We start from the raw sequence: 7,353 nt of genomic DNA, 5'->3' as shown, positions 1-7,353 counted from the left end.
TTCTTCTCTTCCTCCTTCTTTTTCAACCACCACAACCACCATCATCACCACTCCATTGCTAGTATTGCTGCCACCACCACCACTACTATACTACTAATACTACTACTACCACTGAATATTTTTTACTTGGTTTATAAAACACTTTACTTATGTTTTTCAATACGCATCATAACCTAAAAGTAGTCTGGGCAGATAAAATTACTTCCATCTTACAGATGAGAAATCTGAAATTTTGAAAAGCAAAAATGGCTTGCCTACTATGACACAATTAGTAAATTAACATAACCAGTATTTAAAGCCAGTTCTAACTTTAAATCCAATTTTCTTTCTTTTTTTTTCTTCTTTATATAACATAGGTGCCCCTGTGGTATATTGAAATCTGACATAATGGATATTGTACTTTTTCTCTTTTCATTTATTGAGTTACTCTAGTGTAATTTTTCTTTCTATGTCATTCTCTACTCCATCTGTCTTAAGTATTTCTAGGTGAGTTTCTCTTTCTCTCTTTTCAATATAAAGCGCTTTTAACTCAGGTCAGCCCTTTATTAGATAAATGCATACTTTCCTACTTTCATCAGATATTCTCCTAGATAAGATCTCATCATCCTTATACCTTGGCCTTATATTATCAATCTAAATCTACTATTTACTCCCCTCAAAGTTCAGCATAAAGCTTATCACATATTTAGTCCTATTGTAGGCAATGGTTATAGTAATGGAGACATACTGCATCTCACAGAAAGTTTCTAAAGTGGTTATTATCAGTGGTATCTATAACCAATGTTTTAATGAGTTTAATGGGTAGGCTGTAATATATGATCAATGTGGAACTCTGAAGAACCAAAGAGGTAAAAGATTTTATCAAGAATATCAACAAAGTGTAATAGGAAGAGAAAATGGCTGCCCATAAAGCAAGAATTGAAGATGATTGGTGGGGGGCAGAGGGAAGAGGGAGAAGGGTTCTCTACTGGTACCATTGCAGTATCACAGGAAATTAAGGAAGGTTCAGCACTTTGGTTGGACCCCTTGTGTCAAACTGAAGGAAGAATATAGACAAGATTTACCCCAGAATGGAAAATCTATGATTTATATCAATGAGATTATAGCTAAAATTGAATACTTACATATGAAAATACTTTTAAAGAAGCTATACCCCAATTTTATCTGATAAGTGTGACTATATAATGGTTGTTGCTTAAACTAAGGGAAATGCCGTTCTTGAATTTAAACTACTTATGGATTATACAGGAAAAATAGACACACACTGAGGGAATTGGTTTTGAAAAAGAGATGGGGATATTCTAATAGTACATCTCATTACGATGCCTCCCACTGCCTTGACTCATAGAAAGTTAGCACTGGAACAGAACCTAGTGATATTATAGAGCAGTCTCCTCATTTTATAAAAATAGCTCACATTTATTTAGTACTTACGGGTTTACAAAATGTTTTATATAATTTATCCTATCTGATTTTCAAGTCAACTTTATGAGATAGGAACTATAAGCACTCCTATTTTGACAGATGAGGAAATTGAAGTTTCATAGAGTTAAGTGCTGTGTCCAATGTCACTTATCTAAATCATAGTCTATGGGAGGATTTAAATACAGGATTCTAGCCAGTCTACTACACATGGAAGGAGTTACCTGTTTTGGGAAAATGATAGAATTCTGATTTCAAGGTTTTTTTAAAGTTTTCATCAAAACCACTCAATTTTCAGAAATTACTATGTTTCAATGCACATTCAGTATTGATAGTTCTCTCAGAAGGCAGATGGCTTTCTTCATCACATGTCTATTGGAATTGGATTGAATCACCTCATTGCTGAAAAGAACCAGGTCCATCACAGTTTATTATCACATAATCTTGTTGGGGCTGTGTACAATGTTCTCTTGGTTTTACTCACTTCATTTAGCATCAGTTCATGTAAGTCTCTCCAGGCCTTTCTGAAATCATCCTGCTAATTGTTTCTTATGAATAATAATATTCCATTACATTCATATACCAGAACTTATTTAGCCATCCTCCAGTTGATGGGCATCCACTCAGTTTCCAGTTTCTTGTCACACTACAAAAAGGGCTGCCACAAACATTTTTGTATATGTGGGTCTTTTTCCCTCTTTTATGACTTCTTTGGGACACAGATCCAGTGGTGACTCTGCTGGAACAAAGGATATGCACAGTTTGATATTCCTTTAGGCATAGGTTCAAATTGATCTCCACAATGGCTGGATCATTTCACAACTCCACCAATAATGCATTAGGGTCTCAGTTTTCCCACATTCCCTACAACATTTATCATTGTCTTTCTGACAATCTGAGAGATGTGATGTGATACCTCAGAGTTGTTTTAATTTCCATTTCTCTAATCAATAGTGATTTAGAACATTTTTTCACATGACTGTAAATGACTTTAATTTATTCATCTGAAAATAAAACAAATAATTCCTAATTCAAAACACTGAAACTCACTTATATTGTGATTTATGAAAGATCAAAGTTTTCAGTATTTCAATAGTAATTTAGACACAACTCATCTCCCTTTAATACAACAGGAAAATAATTTTACAAGCTGAAAATTATTCTTTGTAAAGCATTGTCAAGCCCTTGGAAATTCCTATAACTTTGTATAATGTTATACAAACAGATAACAATCTTCCTATTTCAGCAATAAATTCAAAAATAGATCAGCAATCTCATAACACAACACTCAATGATGATTTATTTTTAAAGTATACACTTAAAGAAAGATAGAAAGAAAAATTTAAAGTTATGGGAATCTTCTAAGATAAAAACTAAGATAAAAAACAATGCTGCTGCTAGAATTTAGAAGCGGATAGATTTTTTTTTCTTCTTAGTTATTCCTAAGCTATTTTGATTTTCTATAATTGATTTTTTTTTATTTGATCCCATTGGAAGATGATAAAAACAGAGCAAAACTTTGATAATTGCCTCAAAAACAGGAGGAAAGATACCGCTCATGGGACAGGTAGGTGGTACAGTAGATAAGAGAACTACCCCTGAAGTCAGAAGGACCTGAGTTCAAATGTGACCTCAGACAATACTTCCTTGCTGTGTGGCCCTGGGAAAATCACTTAACCCCAATTGCCTCAGACAAAAAAAAATGTTAATCTAATAAAAAAAAAGTTTATTTAATAAGTTGGTTATCTAGAAAGTCTTAATTTCAACTATTTGTGTTAAAATATTTCCTGTTTATTAAAACAAATATTAGAAACATTGTTTTATCTTTGATGAGTTGGAAACTTTGAGTTTCCATCAATTAGAATTTCAGTTTTCATTGTCCAGCACTCTAGGGATGGGAGAATGTTACAAAGAGGGTCTCTCATCAGAAGAAGAGGATCTTTTGGTAGATCCTCTTTAAACTCCTTTTAAAATCTTTAAACTCTATAAACTTCTTTTCAATCAGAGTAGATAATAAATGCTTGTTGGTTGATTTGTTTGTCTTACCTGATAGGGAGTAACAGAATTTCAGAGTTAGAGGATGACCTAGTCTAACAGTTCTCAAACTTTTTACAATATTAACACTAGGTTTACATTGTTGTAATAAAAATATTGGAAACATTTGCAATCTTAAAAATTAATGAAGCCTGCCCCCCAAAAGCTTTTCTATGTGGTAATTGTTGTGCTGGTAAATGGTGACAACCATCTGCAGGGGAGGCATGGTGGTAAAAAGCATGCAGAACACACTTTCACATTTAATCTGCTTTGTTAATATTTCCAAATCCTTTCTTAATCCTAAACAATCAACAAAGTAATATACTAAACCCTAACCTGTAGTATTTGTAAATTTCTGAGGTGTAGATCCTCTTACTATAAATTTAACAATTTGCTCTTGGGAGCCATTCAAACTGTTCCAGCATTCTCCTAGCTATTTTTTATTGGGTATTAAATTATCAGAAATAAAAATGTCTTTGTATTATTATGAAAAGTTTTGGAAGATCCTCTGAGAAGATTTTGGGGACCTCAGAGCTCCTTTACTCTCACACCATTCCTGACAAATCGTCATCTAGCACCTAACCCAGTACTGACACACAGTAGGTATTTAGTAAATGCAATGTGGATAATTTTTTTTTTTTTTTACAAAGCTCTTTACAAATATTAACTCATTTTATTCTCATTACAATCTTGCAAGAAAAGTGCTATTAAGGAAACTGAGACTGACAGAGGTTAAATGAGTGTCATAAAGCCAATAAATGTCTGAGGATTGATCTGAACTTGGGTCTTCCTGATTTTAAGTTTGAAACTCTCTATCTACTGAGCTATCTAACTACAATATTATACATTATAATAATATAAATAAGTTATCTATACTAGGGGTTAATAATCTGATTTCTATAAATACTATGGATAGAGTTCAAGGAGATCTATGAATTTGTTGTTTTTTATTATTTTGGTGACTTAAAAATCATATATGATTTCCTTTGTAATCTTTTATATTTTCTTTTATGCATCCCTGAGAAGGGATCCATAGAGTTCACTAGACTGATAAAGATACTCATGACAAAATTAAGTAAATAAATAAAATAAAAAGTGAACTTTTGATTTATAGGGAAAGAGCAGTCATCATCTACTGAAGGCTTACAACATGACCATACTACCCCTTTGGAAAACTGCAGAGGATATGACAAGCACATCTCTTATTCTTAAGGAATGTGTTTTAATGATAGATACAGGAGGAAACACAAGTGTATATAATGTAAAGTACATATGCATACATGTTCATGGAGTCAAGTGTATAATCACTATTGTAACTGCCATGTGACAATTAATTCTCAATTCTTTCACATTCCTCCTAGAGATATAAGCCTTCTTCTTGTCATACGTTTCTCCTAGCCTCCTGCCTCTCCATGAAGTGTGATCTATTCTATTTTCCCAGGAAATAGTTCAAATGTATTGCCAGTATTTTTCCATCCAGCCATGTTTTGGGTATAAATATAGGATGGAGTGGGATTGAGGAGCTGAGATTACTTCACCATGTTCTCTATGCTACTTTACATATTGGCTATCAGTGGTGTCCTCAGCATAACTCAAAATACAAGAAACTGTGAGCAAGTCTTGTTAAATTGGACTTTCACTTTTGGGCTAGTGGGAATGGACTTTGGGACTACTGAGTTCTACCTGATTCTGACTGTGTATGCATTAATAAAATCTTCAGTCTTATCAGTATCTCTTATAAGTCACTTCCAGCAACTTATGATTAGAAATTTGAGCACTGACTGTCTTGTCTGAAAGATGGACACAGAAATAGCTCGGTGACTTAGGAAGAAATTATTCACTGCTCCATAAGCATTCTCAGACCCAACTGTCATGTCAGCTCCTTTAAGGGGAGAGCAATCTTTTTTTTTTTTTTTTTTTTTTTTTTTTTTAACACTGAAACTTCCTAAGATATCATAGGGTTTATTGGCCAGATTTCTTTCTTCTTATTATTTTTTTAATTTTTTTTTTCCTGAGACTGGGGTTAAGTGACTTGCCCAGGGTCACACAGCTAGGAAGTGTTAAGTCTCTGAGACCAGATTTGAACTCTGGTCCTCCTGAATTCAAGGCTGGTGCTCTATCCACTGCACCACCTAGCTGCCCCCCAGATTTCTTTCTTAAGAACCATGATTTGAATTCAAATCATTGTGACTCGCATTGACTGGCTAACAGTGGATCCCAGGCCAACCCCAAACTGGTCATTGTTTGGGCCCTGATTATCTCAGAGTAAATGTAATTAGGAATTTATTTCTGTTTTAGCCATAAATGTCTAGGGTCTTCCCCTCCAAAAGTAGATTATTTAATTATTTTGACTAGGTTAAAAAAGGACATTCTTTGCCTCAATTCTTACCTCTCCTTAATTAATGAATGAGCATTGTCTCAAACTGAGATCTGTTAAAGACTTCAAAAGGCCAAGGTCTCCCAGTGCTTTCAGGGTCATCTTCAGTTATCTTGATTTGTATCTTGCCACTTGACTTACATGATGTCAATGTTTAATTGCAATGTCTGAATTTAAATCCAACTTTCCTTGCATGTCATGGTATCACCTCTCTGATGTCATGGTCCTTTTCAAAAACAAAGACAAACAAGTATTTAGCTCAAGTGCTTAATAAATGCTTGTTTATAATGATAATGAAGTGGTAAATCAGACAGCAAATATATCACCTTTAACATTTTAATAAAGGCTGCCTGCCAAAGTCACTCAAAAATGATATTACTTATGGAAGATGATGGGAGACCTGTTTTTTGGAGACAGGAGAAATAATGCATATGTGAACATTCTATATTGGCCTTCAGCAGCTTTGGGCAAGTAGGGAAAGGCATTGATGGGGATCAGTTCAACTTTATAATCCCACCCTTTGTGGTGGTCTTGGGTATCCCTAATTTGCTATGTCCAGTTAAAAATCCAAGTTAAGTCAAACATCCAAGGTTAATCTGTCCATGGCCCATTCCAACTTTGCTGATCTCCTTTTGGGTTATATCCTATAATAGCATTCTGCTTCATAGTGTCTTTCTCCTCACCTCTTCTCCAAACTTCATGGCATATTTCTCATTCTTATATCAATTTGCTCTTATCCCTTTTAAGATTTAGCCTGCCAGTCAATAGTATACTTCCACCTCTAGGAATATTTTCTTTCTTCTGGTTAATTGTGAATTCCACTAGAGAACTTGTCATTTTCATTGTTAATTGTTAAAACCCCTTTCCTTGCTATGTGTTCTCCCAAATCTATTTTATATTTACCATTTCTGGTATTTTTATATTTTGTCTGTAACCTCTTCTAAATAAATCTACCTTTTGCCAAAGAGAATGACCATTGAGAACTCTTCATATGACGAACCCCAAAATTTGGTGCTGAGTCCCAAACACATCAAGATGACATTGTATGGGTACAAATAGATGGTGCAGTGGATAGAGAACCAGACCCAAAGTCAGGAAGACCTGAGTTCAAATCCAGACTCAGACACTTAACATTTAATAGCTATGGGACTCTAGGGATTTAACCCCAATTGCCTCAAAAAAATGTGGCCACAAAGCAATGTGGTTCCAAGAATTGGGCTTGGGGTTTTGGTGTTTTCATCATATTCAGTTCTAGGTGCACAGATCAGAGTGTCCAATATAGAAACTTAAGTCATGAGGATTGGGGAGTCCAGAAACTAAGAGTGGGTATTTCAAACAATCCAGTTAGGATATCTTAAAGAACAAGAATCTGGGAAGCTAGCTCAGTGAGGATTTGAACTTGAACTTGTCAGAATTAATGCTATGAAGGAACTGTGATCCTAAGTCTTCTATAGGGTGGGTTATACTTTCCCTCCTCCCCCAGATCCCAAGTATTCGGGGAAAGAATTTTAATACATTTT

Source organism: Sminthopsis crassicaudata, chromosome 4, assembly GCF_048593235.1.
Source record: "Sminthopsis crassicaudata isolate SCR6 chromosome 4, ASM4859323v1, whole genome shotgun sequence".
NCBI lineage: Eukaryota > Metazoa > Chordata > Mammalia > Dasyuromorphia > Dasyuridae > Sminthopsis > Sminthopsis crassicaudata.
This window is presented reverse-complemented; position numbering follows the sequence as displayed.